We start from the raw sequence: 27,141 nt of genomic DNA on the forward strand, positions 1-27,141 counted from the left end.
GAGAGCCAACCGAAATTCATTGCAATCCTACATGCCTTGGCTTCTAGTCAGTCTTTGTTAACCCCCTCTAGAGTGCCTTCCCTGATCTCCAGGCTGATTTAGGTTATCTTTCTTTTGGGGGGGGGAGGTGAGGGGGGCTGGGTCCCTGTCCTCAGATGGCTTGGTTTCCAGCTCTCCCAGTGAAACAGGGAAGGGACCTCCTCCAGGACATGAGTCTGTCTGAGCGCTGGGATGCAGTTCCCAGCACAGGATTAACCCAGGCCATGGCTACGGAGTCACAATTTAATACAGAAGCATTCTGCAGATCATCAAGCGAAGAAAACCAGAAAAGCTCAGGCCTGTTCATTCCAGCACTTGGAAGACTGAAGCAGGAGGGTCACTATGAGTTGGAAGCTAGCCTGGGTATATAATAAGTTCCAGGAGACCCTGGACTACAGAGCGAGCTCCTGTCTTACAGGTGGCAAGAAAAACCCACCTGGCCACACTTGGCTGAAATCTGTGCTCCCTCTTCAGCCTCCAAGATACTAATAAGCTTCAGGTTAATGCAGGGCAACTGGGATCTAGAGACCCAGTTCTGTGCCAGGGCATCAGGCAGGAGGGCTTACAACCCACATCTTCTGAGGCTAATGGTCTACACAGCAAGTTTCCTTCCTGTTCTGATCCCCACCCCTCTCTCCATCTTTCTGCCTAGACCCAGGATGAAAACAAAACAAAACTGACTGTGAGTTCCACCTGCCTCCTGTGCTCTGCATTCCCCACCAGGAGGCCATCAGCCTGGAGCCAAACCCCATGGGAAGGCAACACCCTTCCCCATTCAGGTCCTCTCCCCTGCCCTCCCCCCCATCACTTTCTTCCCTGTCCCAAGTCTTTCTCCGGGGATCCCCTCCCCCAGCCCAGGTGCCCCTGGCAAGAGCAGACAGTTATGTCCAGGATGGTGGTTTGGGCAGAAAGCTTTCCCCACCTCCCAGTCCTGAGTGTAGCCCGGTGCCTGCCCCTCGATGTTCAAGCTTTGGCTTCCTGAAGGGATCACCTTCTTCCCAGCCCTCACCCCCGCCCCCAGTTAAAGGTTTGAAAAGGGCTGCCAACCCAGTTCCTTCTTAGCTCGACATGCACCTTGCCCCAGTGCTAAGGCACCTCCCCTCCTACCATGGGCAAGCCAGGGGGACTGTCTTCCAGGCCTTCCTAAGGCTGGCTGCTGTCCCCTCATTAGTGGCCTGCTGGGGTTTCTGTCACTTAGGGCTGGTTACTAAGCAACCAGATTCAAGAAGGGCTCTGGACTGGCAGAACAGAGTGGCTGCTGAGGGGCGAGGGGTAGCAGGGAGAGGTCAGCAGGCCCGTGACAGGGGTCATGGTCAAAAGGTTTCAGAATGGGGCCTCGGAAACGCCCCATCAATAAGTCAACTTAGAAACTCACAGCCCTGGACCAAGAAGAGGGTCTCTGAGCCCTTAACCCGAACATCACACGCAGAACCTTCAATCTTCCTAGAACTTAAGGGGGCACTTCTCCCCACGTCTGGACTAGAGAGACAGCTCTCTGTGTCTTTATGAACCACAACCCTGTGGCCTGAGGTAAGAGACACAAAGAATCCTGTCTCCCAGCATGTAGGTCTTAAGCTCTAAGTAGAAAGTCCACCTTGCTTTTTTAACACTTGCATGGTCTTAGCATGCCTTTGCTTTTTTTTTGAGACAAGGTCTCACTATATAATCCTTGCTGGAACTTGGCAATCCTCCTGTCTCAGCCTGAGTGTTTCTGATTACAGGCATGCACTGTTTTGCCCAGCTGGTTTTATAAATTCTGGTGGACCCTCAGCCCCCATGGCCGCGTCCACTCCTGGGTTGATAGCCCTGTCCCAGTTTTCAGACAGCATCGTTACACAGCTTGGTCCCTGTTCATTGCTCAACACCTGGTCTCCCGCATCTTAGGGAGGAGGGGAGCAAGGCTGACATCTAACCACGTGCCACCTATGTGCCAGGTGACCAAGGAATGTGTCATCTGCATGCCCCTCTCCGCTTCCTGACCGGATTGTTTTGTTTTTCTAATTTGACAAGGAGATTGCCTTTCCTATGCAGGGGCGTGGAGTTAATTTTCTAAAAAATAGTAACACGTTTATTTGATCTGGTTAATGGATTAGGTCATTTTATCCATTCATTTAATTAATCCATTTGCTAGATTAAACATAGCAACCTTGAGGTGGTAGGAGAGCTGACCAAACCACCCTTCCTACCTAGCACGTCAGCTGTGTCCCTAAAAGCAGCCTGGGTTGGTACAGCCACAGGCAGGTCAGAGTTTTAGGAAGAGCAGTGACAGCTAATTAAAATTTTAGCTCAGGAAGGCCCCCTAGGGGCAGGGATTGCCTCAGTCGGCCTCCTTGGAGGAGTCCCCTAATTGGACCCCTGGGTGGAAGGAATGATGCAAACTCACCAGGCAGAAGATAACAGGCGGAGAGGGAGGGAACAAGGGGAAGGAAATGGGTTGACAAATAAATAAATAAATAATAATAACAACCCCTCCCTACACCATTGTGAGTAGTGGCTTTGAAGTCCCCAGACTGTCACTTATGAGTTGTGTGACAAGAGATGCATTGCCTGGCCTCTCAGAGTCTCTATTTCCTTCCTGGGAAATGGAGATAAGAAAACTTCTAGCCCTAGAGGCATGCTGGGAAGAGTGGAAAGTGAAAACGGCAAAGCTTAGATGCCTGGCTCAGAATTAGGGACCCATAAAGCTTGAGCTGTTAGCATCACACAGTTACTAAACCCTGATTACCACTCAAGCCTTCCCTACCCATAACCTCATTAGCCCTCAGTGCCTCTTCAAAGGAACGAGAAAGGAGCTGGCACTGGCAGAGGTAGGGCTTAGCTGCCCAGCTTCCTCTATGGTTGGCAGGCATGGCAGAACGTGGTTGCAGGGCTGCGGGAACTCAAGCAGGTAGCCAAACAATCTGAGATGCATATAGATCCACAGCCTGCAGAGTCTGACAGAAAGGGACCCAAGGACAGAGAGGCTGTTAAGAACCAGAGAGCGCAGAGTGTGTGGTCAGGTACCCTGGAGAGTCAACAGGGCTACCAGAGCAGGGCAGGGGCCAGTGTGAGTGGCAGTTGAAGCCTAGTCCAAGTACCCCAATTCCTCCCTAGGCCCAGGGCACTATGACTTATTTGTCCCAGAATAGTGGGCATCTGGGGGAGAGGGGGGGATACTAGCCCTACCCCTTCTGGCAGTAGGAAGATGACTTCAGAGTCCCCCACCTGTGTCTAGAGAGCAGCCAATCTAATCTTCCCAGCCTGAGGCCTCCATAGTCACAGCCCAGGTCCATGCCCCTGGTAGTCTTAAATGAACAGGACCCAGGCCAGGGTTAACATAGGCATCTCAGTCTCTCTGTCTCTCTTACACACACACACACACACACACACACACACACACACACACACACACATGCACGCGCGCACGTATACACACACACACACACACACACACACATACACACACACACCAGAAACATCCCAGTCACCTGTAGTGGTTCTATTTTCACTGCTGTTTGTCAAATCTATTTTTTCAAATGTTGGAGACTCAGTCTCCAAATGTATGTACTGAAGAAGGGAATCTTAAAGTTTGGGGTGGTTGGGTCCAGAAAGCTCTGCCCTCATGAGTGGATTGCTCAACTCACAGACAAAAGGCTCTTGACAGAGAACTGCTTTCAGGACAGCAGCCTTGGACAAGCTTGCTTATGGCACCATGTGAGGTCCCTCATGACTGGTACCCCAGGATGTAAGACCCTTCTATCCAGTGCCCAGCAGCTGCCTGCACCAGCTTGAACTTCCCACTTCTAGAGCCATGAATAGAATAGACTGCAGTCCCAACCCAGCACTGTGCCTGTCTGGGCCTGGGCTCTGTCTGTCCTTCTCCTTGGCCCCTTTCCTGTCCGGCAGCGTACTGTTCCCCCAAAAGCTCCATGAATCCACTTCAATCAGCAGTGGTCACAGAACACAAATACTTTCACAAAGAGAAAACCCAAGCCAGGACAGAGGTGTGGAGACAAGGATGAATCTCAAAGTGGCTGGTCACCTCTAACCAGTCTCGGTCCCCAAACGAACAGTCCTGGGCTTGGCCTTTCTCCCTGTTTCCAGCAGCAGCAGCCTGTCTCCTTGTGCAGCCCCCAGCTCCTGTGATCCAAGCCATCTGTAGTTCGGCTCTGGCTCCAATTAGCTCAGCAATTAGCACCTCCTCAAGGCCTGTCTGCCTCTGATGGCTCCCCTGGGAAGGGGGCTTCAGGAGGTCTCCTTGACCTTAGGGCCCAGAGCTGTACAAGTCTAGGCCCGCATGGCCCCAGTCAGTCTCCCTGCCTCCTCAGGTGCCTCTGAGCATATAGCAAGGGACTGAAAATTTCCCCGAGGAAGCGGGACCAGGGCTAGGAGAGAGAAGATCCCCACTCAAGCAGCCCCGCCCTGCAAGACCCTGAAAAAGCACCCCAACGCTTTCCTCAGCCATTGCTAATTTATCTGGGGGCCCCAGATAACTGGGGTGTCAAGGAGATGGCAGACTGGAAGGTAGCCTAAACCCAGTGGGGACAAATCACCAAGTGGTAGGCAGATACTCTTCAAAAGTCCCCAGGTCTATACACAGCTCAGGGTTTAGAAGTTAGTTTGGGCAGACAATGACTACTTGAGTCATTGCTCTCTGCCCTCGACTCTCTCACCCTTTTGGTGACCCCTCATTCCCTTGAATCACAGCCTTTTACCACACAGTCCCTTGAAGGAATGGGCTGAGTGCCCCCATCCCACCCAGCCTTACAGCCAGGCTAGAGACACAAGGGATGTGGGGCAGGGGGTGGCAGGGTGCACGCACAAGTAATTCCAGCAGACTCAGGAGGCTATGACAGATGGTGGAGAGTTCCAGCCTGCCAAGGCTGAAAGACTTTGCTGCCAGAGATAGTGTAGGCATGATACAGAGCATGGGTCTGAGGGAAAGGGCTGACTGAAACGTGTCCTTTCTAAGCTCAACATTCCTATCAGAGGAATACTAACAGTAACAGCCTTGGCCTGGGGATGTAGTTCATTTAGTTAAGTGCTTACCCTAACACACGAAAAGCCCTTGGTTCAATACCTAGCATTATATAAATCAGTTGTGGTAACACGTGCCTATAATTCCAGAATTTGGGAGTTGAAGGCAGAGGGATTAGGAATTTCAGAATCAACTTTAGCTACACAGTGAACTCAAGGCTAGCCTGAGCTACATGAGACCCAGACTCAAAAAAAAAAAAAAAAAAAAAAAAAAATAAAAAAAAAAAAAAAAAAAAAAAAAGAGGTAAAAGCAATAGCCCTATGCCCCATAGAGAGTCACAAAAAGGAGGACAGCCGAGTCCAAGAGAAGCACCTGGCCCCTCCCTCTCTCTTTTCCTCCTCCCTCCCTTCCTCTCTTAGATTCAGGGCAGTTAGGGAGAGAAGTCACATGGGGTAGTGGGGAGCCACAGGGTATTGTTCAGGTTCAGGGGATGATGGGCCATGCCAGGACTAAATGACCACTCTGAACCTCTCAGGAGGGTGAGAGGTACGGGGACCCAGCTGGACAGGAAGTCACTCTCACCCCAGGCTAAGGCCCAGACTGAAAGGCAAGCCTTTGCTGACCCTGAGTCTAGAGCCCCAGTAGCAGGAGCCAGGCAGCTCTCCCACAGCTGCAAAGCTCAGCCAGGAAAGTCCCAGTGAATGGAAACTTGCCACACTTGCCACTAGGGACCAAAGCCACTGGTGTTGCCCATGGGGAAGCAGGGGCCTTCTCGGGGTACCTGGGTACAAATGGGACTCCTGAGCCCAAACCAGGCTCAAATCCTGTCTCCACTCAGCTGTGAAATTTGGCATTCATTTTTTCATCTCAGAACCGGAGCGCATCTGCTTGCTTTTTGTTTGTTATAGCACTAGCCAGCCTCACTGTGAACCAGGCTGGCCTCTCGCTATGGCACTGTCCTTGCCCCTGTCTCCAGAGTTCTGGGTTCATGGCCATGTGCCACCATCCTCGGCTCTAAAGAAGCCTTGACTTGGGAAAGTGTGTGGAGGGGAGTCCTGGGATCAGAATTCTGACCCATCCAGAATAACAGGGCAGATGGCTCGGGCTAGTCATGTCCTGGGCTCTTCTTTCTGCTGGCATGCTATTAGGGGTGGCTGGACTCAGGAGGTGAGAATTGAAGTCTGCTTTCATTTCTCTGAGAAGTTTTGAATCTCAGCAGGAACGCCAGGAAGCCAAAACCACCGTCTCAAGACTGCTTTCCTCCAGAGGAGAGGCTCTAAGGCTGAGGGACTGGCATGATCTGCACCCTCCCCACCAGCCATGCTAATCCCCGCTCTGGGTTCCAGCTTGGTCCTCATTCCTGTCCCAGTTCTAATGTACTGACCAGGACACCTACTAGTCGGATCACAGCAGGTCCCAAAGGCCGTGAATTCTTTACCTTCAGTAGGCAGTCATTGGGGGGCCTCCCTCAGTCAAGGGTATCTTGGCACAATCCCCTTTGCCCATGCTATATCTGAACCTCCCCAGAAAACCACAAGGATTTCCTGTGACCTGCAGCCCTGGACCCTTCATGCTGACAGACTAACCACAACAGATGGGGAGCAGAAGTGTCAGACTCAGGTTAGCTGGACCCCCCCCCCCCGTGACTGTGACCCCCATTAGCCCACGATGGGGCAGGTGCGAAACTCTTGAGGGCAAAAGGCTATGAGCAGCCCTAGGAAGGGTTGATGAATACAGAAGGGTTTGGACATGAGACCTAAGGAGGTCCATGGTGCACGCCTTTCCTTAGGCAGACTCCCACCGAACCTTGAGTGTCCACCCTGTCGACTTCCTGTCTGGCCCTCGCTTCAGGCTCAGTGGTGATAGAATGCTTCCACCGTGGCCCCTAACAGAGTTCTGGCCTGCGATGTGCTTCCTCAGAACTTGATGAGTCAAGACAAGACAAGGCCTCATGAAGCAGGCAGGCTCTCCCTGAATTTGAAAACCCCTGGAGCTGAGAGGCAGGGAGAGGTCAGGGTACCCATAATCTGTGCTAAGGGGCTGTGAGCTAAGATTAGTGTCTGCCTTCCTGGGTTCGAATCATCTCTGCTTGTTATCTGCGCTGCCTGGGTGAGTCACTCCATCACTCTGAGGGTCAATTTACACAAGTATGAGACTCAGCATGAAGCTGGTGGAAGCTCCCTGTGCTCTTATCATATGAAAGACCCTCAGAACCAAAACAAACCAAAAACACCTACCTACCTACCTGGGTGTATTTTGTCTGTAACCTCATAAATCAGGGCTCAGAAATGGGAGGATTGTGTGAGTTCCAGGCAGGTCCAGGGAACATACTGAGTTCCTAGTCAGCTTGGGTTACAATGTAAGACCCTGTCTCAAAAATACATAAATAATAATAATAATAATAATAATAAAAACATCAGTCGATAGGATACCTACTGCTCACATCATGGGATTGCTAAACTGATGGAGATCATAAGGAGCACAGAGTGGCCACAGCTGTGTTTGGTGTTTCCTGCAGTAAGTGAACTTAGAGGGCAGGGAAGGAGGCCACTTGGCCTGCACAGCTTGTGTGCATGTTAGGGACCCGGTGATCTAGGACATTCAAAAGAGCCCGTTGGGGAGATTTTCTGCCCCTCTCAAAGACCCCTGTGTGGCCTTCCCAGTCTCCCTGCCTACCCTCACTCCCACCTCTGTGGACCTGTGTCTAGGGCTTTTAGATCACAATGAGGGGACAAATGTCCAAACAGGCCCTTCTTCTTCCCTTTCTTCTCCCCCATCTTCCCTCCCTCCCCTTCTCTTCCCCTCCCCCATTCTGTCCTCTCTTTCCTTCTCCCCTCCCCCATCACCAGCCTCTGCAGGTGTATGAAACTTTTGTGGTTGTCCACAGTACATATATTAGTTGCTCAAAGCAGAATAGTCCCTAGAAAGGCCCCAGCCCTTCTCCTGCCTGAAAATAAGCAGACGCTAGGAGAAAGGTGATTGGTGGGGCCGACCAATCACCATTGTCCACCCGAAAAAGTACTCCCCTAGCCTGTTCCAGCACCCATTGCTTTAGGGGGTCATATTTAAAGCTAGTTTATCTAGTTTGCATTTTGCCTGCACCCCAATCAAGTTTGTGATCTCAGAAAGCCCTGAATACAGCTGGCCCCAGTTTCTTCTCTACAGTGGAAACATTTTACCCTTTTATTTAGAGGGGGGGAAAGGTTCTTTTTCCAAGTTTTATTTATTTATGTGGGAGTTGGTGCTAGCTTTCTGAAGTCAGTTTCTCCTTCCATTGCATGTCCCAGAATCATATTCCACATGCTTAGAAAGCAAGTGCCCCTACCCACTGAGCCATCTCACCAGCCTGTTTCATCTTTCTCATTAGGTATGGAGGGGAAAAGAGCTCCGAAAAACAACGAACTGAGCATACACCTGTAATCCCAGCACTCAGGAAGCAGAGGCAGGAGGACTAGAGTTTGAGGGTAGCCTTGGCTACATAAAAGATTTAGGCTAGCCTGGGCTATATATACAAGTCTTACATAGACCTGGACTGCTTGAGACTCTATTTCTATGATGGAGTGTGTGTGAGAGGACGGGGTGGAGGATCTGGAGGAGGCTGACTTACTAGCTTGCTTGTCAGGCCTGGCCCTTCCCCGGGAATCCCTGTAGACATGGGTGATTACTTGGCTCCCTCCCTCTCCTCCACAGGAGAGAGCAGTGTACTGTAAATCAGTGTACCATTCACTCACTTTCTGTGGGGACTGCCCTGCAGGGTGATGCTGTTAGCCACCTGCCCACCTAGCCTCACCTACTCAGACTCTGGCTTCTGCAAAGCCTAAAGGACATCCTGTCTCCTTCCTATCCCACCCTTGTCCCAAGATCCCTGCCTTCTCTCCTCCAAGCCCCCCCCCTCTCCCTGAGTGACTCTCCAGTGCACAGGCACTTCTGTTTACCCCATCCCCTCTTCCACTTGAGGGTCCAAACTCAGGCAGCTCTTGTACCAGCCCCAAGCTAAAGAAGTTTGTCCAGTCTGCATTTATGCCCTAGCCACCCCTTGAGCCTCAGTTTTATCTCCTGTAATATAAAAAATAAAAATACTTAGAGGTAGGGCTGGAGAGGTGGCTCATACTACACCTGAGGAGAACCCAAATTCAGTTCCCAGCACCCACATCCAGTGGCAACTCCAGTTCCAAGGCCACCTGCACCCTGTGCACATTCCCACACATACACATAATTCAAAATAGTAGGGGCTGGAGAGATGGCTCAGTGCTTAAGAGCACTGGCTGCTCTTCTATAGCAGGTTCAATTCCCAGCACCCACACGGCAGCTCACAATTGTCTGTGCCTCCACACCTCACATAGATATGCATGTGGGCAAAACACCAGTGTAGATGAAAGTTAAAAATCATTTAAAAATTTACTTCCTTTAAAAAAAAAAAAAAAAAAAAAAAAAAGTAATTCCACACTTTTTAGACGCTGGGGCAGAATGACTGATGAGAGTTCCAAGCCAGCCTGAGCTTGCGGCGTTTGATCCTGTCTCAAAAACTCAACGAGAAAAGGAAGGTAGAATTTAAGAAACAATAAATAAATGACCCTGATTANAAAAAAAAAAAAAAAAAAAAAAAAAGTAATTCCACACTTTTTAGAAGCTGGGGCAGAAGGACTGCTGAAAGTTCCAGGCCAGCCTGAGCTTGCGGCGTTTGATCCTGTCTCAAAAACTCAACGAGAAAAGGAAGGTAGAATTTAAGAAACAATAAATAAATGACCCTGATTAGCAAAATCAAGTTCTGTGTGGAAAGTACATGGCCTGGCCCTGTCATGGGCCCATCCCCGTGCCTCTGAAGTCCTAGGGACTACATACAAGGGCTGAGACTGGCCACCCAGGAAGGATAGGTGTGGCTGGCCCTACCAAGTGGAAATGAACTCCTGCTTGGAGTCAGGACGAGGCCTTGGGAGGCTGGAAGGGCCCTGACTCAGGAGGACCTGGCACCACACATTGTATGGGACCCTAGTGCCTGCTGTTTGAGAGTGCAGGGCTTAGCTTTCAGCAGACTACCAGGAACCTGTGCCAGCACACAGAGCTCTTGGCATTGGGTCCCCACCAGGTGCCTGGTGTGGGAGCTGAGCCTGCACTGCATCTCAGGGACTGGATGCCACTGTGGTTGGACACACTTGGGCATTGCCCAGACTGTGTCTGGCAGAAGCCCATGCTCTCCCAGTAACTCTGAGGTTGGCAGGATCTCAGCTGTTTCTGCAAATAGCCAACTACTTGCCCCGTACCAATGGCCCACAAACCCACTCTTCTCTACCTGGATTCCCCTGCCAGGCCCTCAGCCCCTTCATCACTGGTACTATAAACCTGTCTTGTACAAAGTTTCATGGGTAGAGAAGGATGTAGCTTAGCACACACCACCCTCTACTCCTCCTACTGTGATATATATAATACATTTTTACATTTTAACTTATTTTATGCATGTGTATATCATTTGCATGTATGTGTGTGCACCATGTGCATGTCTTGTACCTGTGGAGCCTGGGACTGGAGTTACAGATGGTTGTGAGCTGTCAAGTGGTGCTGGGAATCAAACTGGGGCTCCTGGAAGAGCAGCCAGTGCTCTTAACAGCTGAATAATCTCTTTAGCCTCCAAATGTGTGTATTGCATATGTGTGTGTGTGTGTGTGTGAGTGTGTGTGTATGTGTGCATTTTTTAAAAATACAGGTCTACTATGTAGCCCCAGCTAGCCTGCCTCTGCTCCCCACATGTTGAAATTACAAACATGTGCTGTTCCACCTGGAAACCTTCTCCTTTCTCTTTCTTTTTTTCTTTCTCCCTTTTTTCTCCTCTTCTTGACAGTCTCATGTATCCTAAGCTGGCCTCTGACTCGCTATGTAGTCAAGGATGACTTTGAACTTTTTCTATTTGTATGTATGTGTGTGTAGTTACATGCAAGTGTGTATATATGCATGTTTTGCGCGTGTGTGATTATGTGCATGTCTATGCACGTGGATGTAGAAGCCAACTAAGGTGGATATTAGGAGCTGGTCTCCATAGCTCTTCCACTTTCTTTATTGTAACCAGGTCTTCAGTGAAACCCAGAGCTCATTGATATGGCTGGTCTTGCTAACTACCTCACTCTAGGGGTCCCCTGTCTCCACCTTCTGGGGCTGCCATGGCCATCTGGTGTTTACATGGGTCAGGGAGGTCAGAACTCTGATCCTCACACTTGCAGAGCAAGCATTTTACCACTTTACCCACTGAGCTGTCTGTCTCCCCAGCTCAGCCTTTTTACCCCCTGAATCCTCAGTGCTGGGATGGCAGACGCGTGCTGCCCTCTCCTCAGCAAACAGTCTAACAACTGAGTGTCATCCGCAGCTGCCTGCAGGCTCATTTCTTAGGCAGGACTTCCTTGCCTGCCCACCTAGACCTATGGATAAAGAATGGCAGAAGTAACTTGTTTTTAAGATGTTTCTTCTTCCTATGGTCTAGTCACTGCTACAAGTAGCAGCTGAAGGGCAGCTGCTTGTCTCAGCCATTTTGTTTTGCTACAAACACAATATCTAGAGTGGATCAATTGGGAAGAAAGGGTTTATCTTCACTCATGGTTCTGACACAAGAAGGCGATGGCCTTCTTGCTTAGCAAGATCCAGAGGCAGCACAGGGCATTATATGGAGGGAGGGAGAGAGGAAGAGAGATAGGGAAGCGGGGGCAGAGGGAAAGAGGGGGAGGAGGGAGGGCAAGCTCAGCAAAACAGCTTTTATAGACCTTTTTGAGACAACCCAATGACCTATTTATCTAGTCATCCCAGGAATGGAGTCATACATCCATGAGGCTCTTAAAGGTCTATCTCATTGTTCCGTAATGGGGAGGACATTTCTATTTGTGCTTTGAAGAGACCAAAAAAAAAAAAACAAAAAAAACAAAAACAAAACGCATTCAGCCTGTAGCCTTATCCTGTGTAAAGAAAGACCCACCATCTGCTTCCTGTCCTGCTGTGCCCCACACCAGCCACAGCTTGCTGACGTCTTCCTGGGTTCCTCTGTCCCCTGACAGTTCTCTACTTTCCTGTGTGAAGGGCATGCTCTTTCCTTCTCACTTCTGACAAGTCAGCCCACGCCCTCCTCCCTCAGCAGCCCAGGTGTCTCCATCTCAGTGCCCGCCTAGGTGACTTGCTAGTCTATGGGTGCCAGTCAATGCCACCTCCTACCAAGGCTCATTTTCAACAAGCTGCCCCCATGCTCTGTGCCCTGTGACTACCAGAACAGCCAGAGATACAGGATGTAGGGGGTTTTTTGTTTGTTTTTTTCCTTCTTCTCTCATGAGTTTGGTCACTTTTGCACCTCATAAATTTTTGGTGTGTTTAGGTTAATCTCTGACACCTTTTGATTGTGAACACATGTCCCGGTTCATCATGAGCTTGTTATTAAGGGAACAGTTAAGGGAACGAAGCAATGTGGTTCCTCCCAGCATTCCAAGAGCGCAGGCGCTGATGCCAGAAGGCTCGGGTTTCAATCTGCTTTACCTGTCTAGCTGTGAGACCCTGCCCAAGTTCAATGGACCTCACCTCTCTGTGCTTCAGTTTTGATTCCTTTGTGGACCGCAGTTAGTAACACCTCATGGGGGTAGTTGTTGAACTGACGCATGCGAATTGAATTCTCACTAGCACAGTGCCTGGTACACGCCAAGCACACTAGGAGTCCAGGCTGTTTATTGTGAGCGAGTTTATATATGGGAGGAAGAAGGAATGCTAGATAGGGTTGTTTAAATAAGTGCAGCTCTGGCTAGCCTTTCAGGACTGTAAAGCTGTCACACATATCAGCTGCATGGGTTTAAACCCAGGTCAGACCAACCAGGCCCATCTCTCTTAGAAGCCAGGTGTGAGCTGTGAATCAGAAATACCAGCCACAGAAACTGTTGTCTTATTTGTTTTTGCTAGAGACTGAGATAGATTGCTTTCTTAGACCTCAGCCTGCATCTCTGGGCGGTTATCGGAACATCTTTTAATCAAGCAGGGCCTGGGAAATATACGGTGACAGAGAGGACAAAGCCCGGGAGCCCATTACTGCTCTGACAACCAGCACTGCTGGCAGCGTTAGCCTAGGGTTTTGCTGCCACTGAGAATCATCCAGGAGGGGCTGGGCAGGAAGGTTTGAGTCTGTGTAGATGAAAGGCTCGTTTGTAGACCTGGCCATGAAAATTGTTCTCAAGGACCAGCCAGAGTTCCTGGCCATTGGCCACAAGGTCTTCAGAATCCTTGGCCTACATAGAGCTTCTTCTTTCAGCTCCCAGAGCTTTATCAGGCTCCACAGTCCTGCCCAGCCTTCTGTTGTCCTGACTGCCCTGTGAGGAAGGGAGGCCAGACAGCAGGTGGCCAAGAGCAGGGCTTAGCAGCAACCTGTGGATTGGCACTGAGCCTCTCCCTCCCTCACCTGCTGCTGCCTAAGCTACTCAGAACAGGACACAGGGCACTCAAGTTAATACAGACTTGCTAACGTTCCTTGGCAAACTCAAACCCAAAGATGCAAGGTCACTTGACATTCAGCAGTTCTAGCCAATAAAAACATAATATGAACCCATATGTTATTTGAGATTTTCTAGTAGAGACTAAGAGCTTTTCTTTTAAAATGGGAAATTAGCCTCAATAATATACTTAACCCAGTTTACTCAAAAATTATTATTTCAACACTTATCAAAGTGTTACTGTTTCAATATATAAAATGTCAAAATAATTAGGGAGACATTTTACATTATTTAGCTAACTCACATAGCAATGTGTAGTGCAATGTGTAGCAGCTACTATAGGAGAGGGATCCACTCTCCCTCCCCTCCTTGTGTACTTTGCTTAAGACCTGCAAGTTTGGGGCTGGAAAGATGGCTCGGCGACTAAGAGCACTGACTGTTCTTCCAGAGGTCCTGAGTTCAATTCCCAGCAACCACATGGTGGCTCATAACCATCTGTAATGAGATCTGATGCCCTCTTCTGGTGTGCCTGAAGACAGTGACAGTGTACTCATATACATAAAATCTTAAAAAAAAAAAAAAAAAAGACCTGCAAGTTCAGTAGGCATAGCAGATTAACAGGGAAATATGTCCTTAAGCACATAGCAACCAAAAGGGAATGATTATGTTGTTTTGAGACGTTAACATCATTTCACTGTATCACTTGGGCTGGCCTCAAACCCAGATTCCGAGTGCTTGCACTTATCTGCTTGAAGCTAACTTTAGTTGTTTAAAGTTAAGGGCTTCTAATAAAGGGTTGTATATTTGACTTAGTAAAGGGGGAGAGAGAAAAGGGCAACCAATAGGAAAACCAAACACTTTTCTTTAGGATAAACAAATGGGAATGCAAGGGCAGATATCTGATTAGAGAGTTCATGACTACCTTGCTGTGTAGGTCTGTGGTCTTTCTGTCTTCTTTGGGGCCATAAAAGTTCTGAGGAGTAGAAATGTATGGGCTCTTTGCCCATAAATTTCTTTGATTAAAATAAAGGAAGTACCTACCACACTTATTTTGGGGAGGGAGAGGGGCATCAACTGAATCTCTGCCACCTTCAGCATAACACGATTTATATGGACTTTAAGTTCCAGAGTGGGTCCCAGCACCTTTTGAGTGCCGGGCAGTCATACTTGGATACTGGCTAGATGCTCATTGGACCGCGCAGGGGCAGACCCAGCAAGTGTCCCTTGGGGTAGTAGGTCATGCCTTGTTCTGCAGCCTCTGGGTGCCCACCACCTTCTCAGCAGCTTGCTCCCGCAGAGAAGCTGAAAGTGTGGATCAGAAAGCTCTGTCCAGGGTGTGCAACCCAATACCTTTCCAACTCAACCATTGGCACAAAACAGCTAGAGGGTTGACACCCAGAGCACGTAAGAACAGGTGGATGCTAACACTCAAAGCTGTGCTTCCTCTGTGGTGGCTGAGCTCTACACTCCAAGGAGCCTAAAAAGGGGTGCAGCGGCTGGGTACGTCCTAGGACACGTGGTTTTACAAGCACCCCTCTAAACTGCTCAGTACACAGCGCAAAGCTGGCCTCTGGCCACTGGTCACAGCCCATCTCAGCCCTCGCCGTGGCTGCTTCCTCCACACTTCAACTGGGAGACCCAGAAACCTACCATTGCCACCTGGTCTCACAGATGGGGAAACTGAGGTACAGTTCTTGTGCCTCCCTGGGAGAGCACCCTGTACACTCCAGTCTTGGGTCTAAACCTATGTTTCAAAAAAGCCCTGTAAGTCTCAAGAGAAAAATTTGCAAAACTTCGCATCCTGGCACCTTGCCAGCTGCCTGCCCCTCGGACATGGGCAAGCGTGGGCCACGGGGGACTGGCTGCTAGGGCGGCGCCCTCAGGGAACCGTGATGTAACTCTGCGCTCCGCTTGCAGGAGAAGCCCCCAGGCGCAGCGCGCCTTTGTTTACTCCAAGCACCGCCTGAGCGCGGGCGGAGTCACCGTCGTGGTCCACAGGCTCGGCCTGGCATACACTCCCCAGCGGCCACAGCTGCGAGCTAAGCGCCCACACCTATATGTCAGCTCTGTTTCAGCCTCTGATGACCCAGAGCAGTAACTCCGTGTCAAGACAGACTCTGCAATGTCCCTGAGTCCTGCCTCCCCAGCCCCCAATGTCCCCTGCCCCCTGTTCTCTGTGGGAGCTGCAGAAGAGTTCAAAGTAACATTCAAACACAAAAGCCTGGAGCTTCCATCCCCAGCAGCCAAGACTAGAGCCCTGTGTCCGGAACTTTACAATGGCTTACTGCAGCAGTGGCAAGTCCCCCGTGGACCCCCACAGTGTGCTAGGTCTGTTTACTTGTGTGTCTAAGGAGCGCATCACAAGAGACTTGGTGGGAAGTCCATCTCTGGATGCCCAAAACTCTCCTTAGGTGGATAGTTGGGGGTGGGGATTATCATTTCCCAGGGTTTGCTATAGATGGGGAGAATTTAACATTGGAGAGGCTGAAAGGCAAAGCTAGCAATCTCCCAACACCCCTCTGTCCAGTACCCAGGTCTGGAGAACTGTCGCCAGTGTGAGAGAACAAAGTTCTCTGGGGCCAAAGACAAGCTCTACCCCGGGGTGGGGAGAGCAAGAAAAAGCCAATGTGTGTCTAGATGACAATGTGTCTGGACAGACCCCAAGCTTGGACAATGCTGCTGGGCCCTGGCAGCTGTGCCCTGTGCTCAGTAGGACTTCAGTTCCCAGGTGACTGTAGAAGAGGGAACTAAGGCTCAGAGAGAGTAGGGGACCCACAAGTCACCGGGTGAGTTGGTCACAGCAACAACTAGAACCCACAATCCTTCCCCTTTCTGGTCCCTCATGCATTCTAAGAGGATAAGAGCCTTATGGATTGGGGGTGGGGAGCTGTGCAGAAGAGGCTAGCCCCTGACTAGCAGGGGAATGCCCTTTGGAAGCGTTATGGGCAGGAGGGCTTCCTGAGGTAGGAGCTGAGAAAGGCCGGGGCTCTTCTGTGAAGAATGACTCTGAGTACTATAGGAAGCAAGTTCTGGAAAGACTGGTCACAGCTGGACTAGGGCCAAGGAGGAGCAACCTCTTCCAGGCCAGTCGGGATCAAGGAGAATTTCTAGAAGAGTCCACTAGTATTGAGTGGAGATTTCTACTCCTGCCTCCCCCTTCCTTGCTCTCTTGAGTGTCATTCCCTCTGGGAGCTTGTTTCCTCTTCCTTGACCACAGCGCGCACGCGCGCGCGCGCGCGCGCACACACACACACACACACACACACACACGCACGCACACACACAGTGCTCTGTGATCAGCTTCTTCCTACTCGAGACTGAGACATTTATGCAGCAGTGTAACAAAAAGATGGGGCCTTCTCTCCCCCCTGGTCCCTCTCAGCTTGGTGAGTCTTTGTACCTCTGATCTACTTGGTGACTGCTGCAATATTCTGTCCTACTGTGTGCTCAGGTAGGCTTCTTCGGAAAGAAGATCAAGATGAAACGTTGGGACTTCTAAACTCCCTCTACCTGCCTATGTGGCCTGAAAGTTCAGAGCCCTGTGCTGGACATTGTGCAAGAGACGGGGGATCTGCAGCTCCAGTGAGCCCCTTCCTCTCCACCCAGAGTGCTGCTGGGACTCTAGGTCCAAATGTCAGCTCAGTGGGAGTGGGTGTGTGGTCTTGGGTGAGCCCATTGCCTCGCTCAGCTCACTTGCTCACCCCTGAGATGATGAAATGATTGGATCAGTGCCTGTGCTTTGGAAACTATTTTCTTCCTTGTCTTCTTTTTATTTCTCTTCCACTGCCCAACGTAACCAATAGAAACAATTAGCCAGTGATCTCAGGGCTCAGGAGCACATCATGGGGGCGGGGCAGCCTGGGCTATTATGGAGACTGTGTTTCAAAAAGTTCACAAACAAAGCAGACAGACAGACAAACAAACAAAAGAACTGAACAGCAAAGGTAAGGAGGTTTCCCAGACTAGATAGAGTGCTCTCCTCAGTGGGAGGCTGGTAAATGTTTAACAACCAGTTCTAAAAAAAGGGATTTACAGCATTTGCTCTAAATCTGGGTCATTAATACAATCAGCATGGCCATTTCAAGCTATTAAAGTGACACCATTGAGTGTGTGGACTTGGGAGCCACTGAGAGCTGACTGGCCCAGCACTGTGTATGGGGTTAGCTGTATGATTTGCAAAGCCCTGAAAAAAAGGAAAGAAAGAGGAAGGAAGGAAGGAAGGAAGGAAGGAAGGAAGGAAGGAAGGAAGGAAGGAAGGAAGGAAGGAAGGAAGAAAGGAAAAAAGAATAAAAGAAATTAACTGTAGGCCCCTTTGTTTAAAAGCAGAAAGTGGGCTCTTCCTTTAAGCCGTGGACTCTCTCATGATGTAGTGTTTTGCTTTTCCCTCTTAGCCCAGGCTGTCCTGGAACTCCCTGTGCAGCTCAGGTCTGCACCAAACTCTCACCAATTCTCCTGCCTCAGCTTCCCAAAGCTAGGGATTACAGGACATGCCTGTTGGGAGTTTTGTTGTCGTGCATTTTAATACTTTATTTTAGCACAGATAAAATGAACACTAGTTATTGGAGCATCCTAAAAGATGCAAGCCCTTAAATACGAGAAAAGAGATATTACATATTTACTCTTTGCTGATTTCCCAAGCTCCTTCAGATGTCGCCTTGTTTGCTTTCGTATCTCTAGTGCCAAGATAAGGCCCAGAATTATGAAGGGCACTCAGAAGAGATATACTGAGTAAATACACAAATGGTTTTAAAAAGAAAGCTTCTAGCCGGTCCGTGGTGGCACATGCCTTTAATCCCAGCACTTGGGGTGGGGGGGGCGCAGAGGCAGGCAGATTTCTGAGTTTGAGGCCAGCCTGGTCTACAGAGTGAGTTCCAGGACAGTCTCGAAAAACAAAAAACAAACAAAAAAAAAAAACCAAAAAGAAAGCAAGCTTCTATTTACTGTCTTATTGTCCCTAATTCAGGAATGTCCTGTGGGCACTCACAGGTAGGGGCATACACATGTGGGGTCCAACTACTATTAGAATTCTTCCCATCAGCCATCTGCCAGATGCCCAGAAAACAGTTGGACATCTTCCCTTCTTAAGGGTTTGCATTCTCAATATTTAAGCCAAGATGCATTAGGCGCCTGGGTGGGAACTGGGGACAAGCTTGCCCTGCCTAGACCATGCCATTGAGCACGTCATTCTGCTGTCAGCCACCACTATCCCAGTCTGATGCTGTGCTGTCAAGACATCCAACCCTGAGAGTGAAAACTTGACAGTGCTGGAGAGCAGCAGAGCAGGAGAGTGAAGAGAGCAGGGCCAGAAGATGAGGAAACAGGTTGTAAGCAGAGATGTGGACGAGATGGAAAATAGAGCATACATACATACATACATACATACTCACACCAGCATGCTCCATGACCCCCTTGCACTTACAAAATATATGTTTTTATATTGAGATATAAAATTATTAAGAATTTCAAGGTGACCATTTTAATGCATTTAATATACCAGGGACCCTTCTGAGTACAAGGCCCTATCTGGGGTCTGAGTTAGTTACACATCTGTGGTGATTTAAATAGGTATGACCACCATAGACTCATGTGTGTGAATGCATGGCCCATAGGAAGTGACACTAATAGGAGGTGTGGCCTTGGAGTAGGTGTGGCCTTGTTGGAGGAAGTATGTCACTGTGAAGGGAATTGAGTTTTTTTTTTTTTTGATTTTCGAGACAGGGTTTCTCTGTATAGCCCTGGCTGCCCTGGAACTCACTCTGTAGACCAGGCTGGCCTCAATCTCAGAATACCGCCTGCCTCTGCTTCCCAAGTGCTGGGATTAAAGGCGTGTGCCACCAAGCCCGGCTTTGAGATCATTTATAAGAGTTGCCTTGGTCATAGTGTTTGTTGACTGCAGCAATGGAAACTCAAACTAAGATAGCTGGTGAAGATGTAATTGGATGGGGGCAGAGTGGGGACAGGGTAGCATGTTCCAGTCCCAGCAAGCAGCAGAACATGGCAGCTTCTGCCATGTGGTTCTGGCTTTAGAGTCAAGAATAGCAAAAAGGGATTATGGAATCCCCTTCTGTGCCTAAGGAAAGCCACTGTGGCTAGATGTGTGTCAGGGTGTCCCTGCATGGAGGCCCAGAGAGACCATTGTGTGAAGCTGTGAAGGTGGAGCCTGGACTGCCTTGAACCTCAACATTTCGAGCACAGCAGAGTCAGATACCTGCCAGAGGAGCTGCTAAGAGGGAGTGGAACCAGCCCAAGAGAGAGAAGGGTGTTACAGTCAACAAAGCTAAAAGGAGTTGGAAATCTGAAGAGCACTTTGACATCAGACATGGAGATGCAGGGTTTGGAGTTTACCCAGCCTGTTTTGGATCTGTCTTTGGTCCAGTGTTTCTTCTTTATCCTCCCTTTGCTGCCTTTTGGAATGGTGAAATATATCCTGTGCCATTATATGTTGAAAGTGTGTGATGTGCTTTTTGGCTATGGGGACTTTTGAAGTTGGACTGAATGCACTTACACATTATGATGTGAATACAAAGAAGCCTATGGGACCAGGGAGTAAAATGTGGTGGTTTGAATAGGAATGCCCCCCCCATAGGCTCATGTGTGTGAATGCTTGGCCCATAGGGAGTGCCAGTGTTAGGTGTGGCCTTGTTGGAGAAAGTGTGTTACTGTGGAGGTTAACTTTGAGGTCTCATATGCTCAGCTACACCCAGTGTGGCACACAGTAGTCTCCTTTTGCCCACAGATCAAGATTCAGCTCCAACACCATGGCTGCCTGCACACCGCCATGTTTCCTGCCGTGACAATAATGGACTAAACCTCTGAATTGTAATCCAGCTCCAATTAAACGTTCTTCTTTCTAAGAGTTGCCTAGTCATGGTGTCTCTTCACAGCAATGAAACCCTAAGACAGTATCCATGAATGTGGCTCTGTGCACCATGCCAAGTCAATGATATTCAGTATCTCCCCTTCCCCCCAACCCCAAGGAACTGGTCCGCCCATAACAGAGAGATATCCTTAGGTTCTTGGAGCAGTAAAGACCACATGTCTCACAAATCCACCCTCTTCAGAGAGAAATCACTAGTATTTGCTGACTACTGTAATTTGACAAACACATGGTACACGAATAAATATAGCCTCTAGGCTTGGGGTTTACTCAGTGGTAGAGCATTTGCTTAGCAAGCATGAGACTGGGTTGGGGAGGGAAAAGGGACTGTCAGACATATATCCTTTTAACATACGCAACTGTAATTATACTTGGGAAATAGAGTCAGAAGGATCACATACCTAAACTCTGTCTAAATTTAAAAAACAAACGGTGCTGAGGCTCAGTGGTAGAGTACTTGCCTAGCATATATGTGTAAGGCACTGGATTTGATCTCCAGCACCATAAACACGCATGCGTGCAACACGCTTGCATGCACACTCAAACCAAAAACCTGGCGCCAATAATCCTAGCACTTAGAGAGTTGAGGCAAGATTATCAGAAGTTAGAGCCAGCTAGGACCACATAGTGAAGCCTTGTCTCAATAACCACCACCACTGCCACTGCCACCGCCACCGCCACCACCGCCACCACCACCACAACAACAATACTGCCTGAGAAATGACTCAACAAGTAAGACTTTAGGTGCCAAGCCTAACAAAATGGACTCCTGCAAGTTGTCCTCTCTCTCTCTCTCTCTCTCTCTCACTCACTCACACACACACATACACACACACATACACACACACACACCACGGCACATACTAGTTAATTAATTTATTAAAATTTAAAAATTACAAACCAAACCATTTTGTTTTCAAACATCCACCCAGTGGCCCAGATGTCTACCATAGAGACTGGTCTTACTCACTGGTCTACAGAAGCACCCGTGCGGCACAAGCTTTCTCCATATTGACATTTCTCTGGGGCATAGAAACCAAATATTGATCCAGTTTCAGCAAACTTAGAGCAGTAGCCCTTTGACTTCAAAAACACGTCCACTAATCATGAGTAATTGCTGGTTCTCTAGAGGGGAATGGCCAGGATGCTCCAGGCATTGACTTCCTGATGGGAATTTAGAAGGGCCTCTTGTATCATGCTTACCCTAAACCAGAGTGATGTTGGTTCCACTTCTCCAGCGTGGCCAGATGCTCTGCACCAGCTGCTGGCAGCAGCCTGAGCACAGACAACATGATGACCTCACAGCTCATTAATAGAAACCCAGGTCCCACTGTTGGGGCCTCCACTAAAAACTCTCCCTCTAAGCATGGTATTGTGCCCTTTGCAGACACGCTAAGAGTTGCTCCCCGGATCTAAAATACAGCGTCCTCATCACCGCCCACTGTCAACGCCCACTCATTGCCCGGACCAACCACCGATGTCGTCACCGCCCACTCAATTGGACCCGCCTTCTGGACACAGCTCCGCTTAGGATCGGCCGCGCGTGCCATTGAGACATTGAGACTTGCGACATTGAGAGAGACACGCACAGAGACAATGGGACATGCGGGAGAGGGTTAGGTTCTCCCGTGTGTAATTAATAAATAATGTTTCTTTCTTGCAGCTCATCCCTATCTCAGGAAGTTTAGTCCTTCAGTACGAACCCAGTCCAAGGTGTTTTCTGCCCACGCAGACACGGCGCCTGTAGCGTGACGCAGAAAAACACATCCCACTCTGACTCTGAGCTCTGTTCACTACTGTGAGCCCAGCCTCAGTCTATGGTTCAGAGGAACCTCAATATTCCAGGGAAGCGGGCTGAAGAGATGGCTCAGCGGTTAAGAGCACTGACTGCTCTTCCCAGAGGTCCTGAGTTCAAATCCCAGCAACTACATGGTGGCTCACAACCACCCGTGATGAGATCTGACACCCTCTTCTGGTGTGTCTGATGTCAGCTACAGTGTACTTATGTATAATAATAAATAAATATTTTTTTAAAAAAACTCACTCACAGAATGAATCCTGCCCCTTCTCTCTCTTTCTCGTATATATATTGAATTAGAATGACTCACAGGCTGCAGTCCGTCGATCCAACAAGGCTTGCTGTGAATGAAAAGAATCCAGTAGTTGTTCAGTCCACAAGGCTGTTTTAGATGAGTCTGGCATCCCAAAGAAGTAGGCTCTGATGCCAGTGAGTAGACTTGCTAGCCAGGTAAGAGCAAGTAGGCACAGAACAAAGGCTTCCTTCTTCCATGTCCTTATATAGGCTGCCAGCAGAAGGTAGGGCCCAGATTAAAGGTGTGTCTCCCCGCTTCAAGATCCCGAATAAAAGCATGTCTTTTCCCAAATCAAACTATCTGAATTAAAGATAGTTTATCTGATTAAAGTGTTTCCCTCCGCAGGAGGGATTTAGGGAGTGTGTCTTCCCCACCTCAAAGGGCCAAGATTAGATATGGATCTACCTACTTCAAACTAAGCTAAAATCCCCTCCCCCACAGGCATGCCTTCTTTTTATCTATTTTGGTTAATCCCAGATGTGATCAGGCTGACAACCAACAATAGCTGTCACACCTTTATACTCCCTAATCTTAGGGAAGTGCCCGAACATCTCTGACCTCAGTTTCTCCATAAAATGGAGGCCAGGATATATAACTGAAGATTGTGGTGAGAATTCAAAAAGGTGTATGTGTTTATGCATATAAATTGGACATATAGATAAAAGCTGGATGTGGTGGTGCATAAACCAGACACATACATGTTCTCAAAGGTGGGTGTGGTGGTGCACACCTTCAATCCCAGTTCTTGGAGGCTGAGGCTGGAGTTCTAGGCTGGCTCGTAGCTCTGTTCATTGACAGCAGCAATGGAAACTCAAACTAAGATAACTGGCGAAGATGTAACTGGATGGGGAGGCATGTTCCAGAGCCAGCAAGCAGCAGAACATGGCAGCTTCTGCCATGTGGTTCTGGCTTTAGAGTCAAGAGTAGAAAAAAGGGATTATGGAATCCCCTTCTGTGCCTAAGGAAAGCTGCTGTGGCCAGATGTGTGTCAGGGTGTCCCTGCATGGAGGCCCAGAGAGACCATTGTGTGAAGCTCTGAAGGTAGAGCCTGGACCACCTTGGAGACCTCAACATTTTGAGCACAGCAGAGTCATGGATGCCTGCCAGAGGAGCTGCTAAGAGGTAGCAGGTTCCACCCAGAGTTTAAAGCAGGGTAGTAGAAACTACACACTACAGGTAAGAGTGCTTGTCACCAAATCTAATGGCCTGTGTTCAGTTCTCAGGACCTAGATGTATACGTGTACAAATAGAGTGACTCCTGTGAGTCCTTTCTGACCTCCACAGATGCAATGTGTGTGTGTGTGTATTCTAAGATTATATGGATTGAGGGTGCACCTCGGTAGCAGAGCATTTGCTTAGCCTTCTTCTTCTTCTTCTTCTTCTTCTTCTTCTTCTTCTTCTTCTTCTTCTTCTTCTTCTTCTTCTTCTTCTTCTTCTTCTTCTTCTTCCTTGGTTTTTCGGGACAGAGTTTCTCTGTGAAGCCCTGGCTGTCCTGCAACTTGCTTTGTAGACCTCGAACTCAGAAATCTGCCTGCCTTTGCCTCCCAAGTGCTGGGATTAAGGGCGTGCACCACCACTGCCTGGCTTGCTCTAGGTCAAATTACATTAGGACAAAAGAAGAAGAAAAAAAGAAAGGAAGGAATAAAGGTGTTGGGACCTAGGTAAAACATTAAGGCCTAAGTGGAATGTTAAGGCCTAGGTAACTGTCACCTGGCTACCCTGTCATTAAGGAAACTTTCTCCTATGTTTCTGCTGTTACTAGAAAACTTTCTAATGCCAAGATTGATTATGTCCTTTGCCCTTGGGAACCAATCAGGAAAGAAGTCAGTAGAACTGTTTTGTATAGTTACCTACAAGAAGCTTGGACCTGAACCAGCCACCCAACACTACCTATACCTATGGATAAGCTTTTATGGTATTTGCCTTTATAACCTCCTCCTGGGATGGACTCCGACTTAAGAGAGACACCTGCACCAATATAAGAAACCATTGGAATAAGGCTTCCAGGCTGGAGAGATGGCTCAGCAGTTAAGAGCACTGACTGCCCTTCCAGAAGTCCTGACTTCAATTCCTGGCAACCACATGGTGGCTCACAACCATCTGTAATAAGATCTGATGCCCTCTTCTGGTGTGTCTGAAGACAGCTACAGTGTACTCACATAAATAAAATAAATAAATCTTTAAAAAAAAAAAAAAGACTTCCATTTTGAGTAGTGGTCCAGTAAAATTTAGGTTCTCAAGACCTTCCTGGGAACTGACATCCTACTTGGCAGAAAGAGACATACACATGGGCCATTGACACCCAGGTTGGCAAGTTAAGACATGAATATTAGGGCTGGTGAGATGGCTCAGTGGGTAAGAGCACCCGACTGCTCTTCCAAAGGCCCGGAGTTCAAATCCCAGCAACCACATGGTGGCTCANAACCATCNGTAACAAGATCTGANGCCCTCTTCTGGAGTGTCTGAAGACAGCTACAGTGTACTTACATATAATAAATAAATAAATCTTAAAAAAAAAAAAAAGACATGAATATTAGACAAGTCCCATCCTGGTAGACAAGTTAGGACATGAATATTAGACAAGGTAAGTCCCCTACCACAGTTGAATACCCCAACCAATGTGAGCAGGAAAAATGTTCCTAAGGAAATCCCCTATCCCTAAATCATGACTGGTGGAATAACTTGGCACAGATGTTTGTGGATTTGGGGTTTAAAAACCCTGTAAGATCGTAACTCAATATCATGCATCAGTTCCTGAATCTGGACCGTGGCCCTGGTTGACCAGTCCTGGGGCGTGTGCTCAATAAACTGTCCCTGTCTGACTGAGATCTGTGTTTGTGTGGTTTGTGAGGTGATTCCTGGATCCCAACAAAAGGAAAGAAAGAATGAAGGAGAAAAGAAAAGAAACCCAATCGTCATTCTGAGTGGTGGTCAAATATGATATTCCTGTGACCCTGTTGCTCAGAAATGGACAGTGGTGGAGTCTGCTACAGGTAGGAGAAGGCGTGTATGTTACCGGCATGAGATCTATGCTGGGTCCTTGCTGACCTACCCCCCACCACCCCGAGTCAGAAGTTTGTTTGAAGTTAGGCACATTGACTCACACTTGGAAAGACAAGACAGGAGGATTACCATGAATTCAAGCCTAGGTTCAATTGTCCACCATGACTGACACCCCGCCTCAGAAATAAATGGAGCCAGCAAGATGTCTCAGTAGGTAAAAGCACTTGTTGCCAAGTCTCAAGACCTGAGCTTGATCCTCAGAACCCATGTGTTGGAAGGAAAGAAGCATCCTAAAGGTTGTCCTCTGACCTCCATGTGTGAGTTCACACACACACACACACATGCACACACATGTGTGCGCACAAGCACACACACACACACAAGTTTTAACATGATAAACAAATAGACCTAGAGTAAAGTAATGTCCTCTGGGCATAACAGGACCATTGGACTCATGAGGTCACAGAGCAGTGGTTGTCTGCACAGGACCAAGCCAGTCTTTGCAGTGTGATTATGTGAACCCTCAGCACTACCCAGGGCCCTGTGGACAGCAGCGGCTGCTAAGGAAGGAAGAGTCAGTTTTTTTTTCTCTAGGGTATATGGTCAGGGGTGGCCTCACATGCATGTATATATGAGCCTCACAAATTGGTCCCAGTGCTTGGTTTCATTTTGTTTTTAAGGAAAACATGGTGCAATGGTTAGTCTCAGTTGTCAGCTTGACTATCTAGAATGAACTACAGCCGAGAAATGGAGGGTACGCCTGCAGTCTGCATCTTGAGGCAGAAAGGCACAGGCTTTTGATCAAGATCAACTCTAGCTCTCGAGGCTCCCCTTAAATCTGGGCCCCACTGTCTGCTGGAGGCCTACAAAGGACAGGGGTAGAAGGAGGGGTTTGCCCGTTCTTTGACCGTCTGTTCTCATTTGGTCAGCACATCCATTCCTTCACTGGCACCGGAGCCTGCTTCTTTGGGATCCCAGCTTATACAGAGGACCAGCTGAGATGCCCAACCTTGTGGGACTGAGCAACCTCCAGATTCTTAGAATTTCCATTCAGAGCTGGCCATTGTTTACTTAGGTTGGGCTGCAGTCAATAAGTCATTCCAATAAACTCACCCCCTCTATGTATCTATATCTATGTCATCTGCATCTATATATCTATATCATCTATATCCATATTTATATCTATATCTATAACTATAGTTATTCCATAAGTTCTGTGACTCTAGAGAATCCTGACTAGTACACATGGTATTGGTTTTGCCTTTTTTTCCCCCAGGGCCTCACTATGTAGCCTTAGCTGGCCTGGAATTCATTATGTAGACCACTCTGGACTCAAACTCAAAAGACATCAGCCTCTGCCTCCTGGATGCTGAGATTATAAGCATATTTTAAGATGTAAGCACATACAACTTATTTTGTGTTTTATTTTAATTATGTGCATAGGTGTTTTGTCTGCATGGATGTATGTGCACCATGTCTGTGCCTACTACCCTTAGAGGCCAGACCCCTTGGAATTGGAGTTACAGATGTTACAGGCCATCTGGGAATCAAACCTGGGCCCGCTGCAAGATCAATGGGTGCTCTTAACTGCTGAGCCATTCTAGCCCCTGTTATTGTTGTTGGATTTGTTTGTTTGGTTTAGTTTGGTTTTGGTGGTTTTGTGTGTGTGTGTGTGTGTGTGTTTGGTTTTGTTTTTTTGTTTGTTGTTATTTTAGGCAGGGGTTCACTCTG

At 48.5% G+C, this 27,141-nt stretch overlaps 1 protein-coding gene across 1 annotated transcript in view; it reads right to left on the reverse strand.

The window, feature by feature from the left end:
* The window catches only part of C10H15orf39 (chromosome 10 C15orf39 homolog), a 34,447-nt gene extending 12,860 nt beyond the window's left edge, over positions 1 to 21,587 (reverse strand). The window contains exon 1 of the mRNA XM_029543620.1: positions 21,518 to 21,587. The gene's annotated coding sequence lies outside the window, so the exon portion shown is untranslated. The remainder of the gene's footprint in view (positions 1 to 21,517) is intronic.
* Positions 21,588 to 27,141: the final 5,554 nt, after the last annotated feature.

Source organism: Mus pahari, chromosome 10, assembly GCF_900095145.1.
Source record: "Mus pahari chromosome 10, PAHARI_EIJ_v1.1, whole genome shotgun sequence".
NCBI classification, from domain to species: Eukaryota; Metazoa; Chordata; class Mammalia; order Rodentia; family Muridae; genus Mus; species Mus pahari.